This window comes from Penaeus monodon, chromosome 32 (genome assembly GCF_015228065.2).
Source record: "Penaeus monodon isolate SGIC_2016 chromosome 32, NSTDA_Pmon_1, whole genome shotgun sequence".
Lineage (NCBI taxonomy): Eukaryota > Metazoa > Arthropoda > Malacostraca > Decapoda > Penaeidae > Penaeus > Penaeus monodon.
In genome coordinates, this window is record NC_051417.1 from 10,335,506 (window position 1) to 10,335,727 (window position 222).

Sequence of the window (222 nt, forward strand, 5' to 3'; positions counted from 1 at the left end):
ATACTGCTTAGCAGAATATATGAACTGGCGTACTGGTTCTCTGATTCATATTTATAAGTATGAGAGTTCACATTCAAAACTATTATTATGATTATTTTCTGTAAACTCACACATTATATGTTTATGATAGTTTTCCCTTTAAAAATCGTTTATCTGGGGTTCTGGCGGTGGCCCTGAAGACATGCAGGCAACCTCCACCCAACGTTATAGGAGCTAACGTAA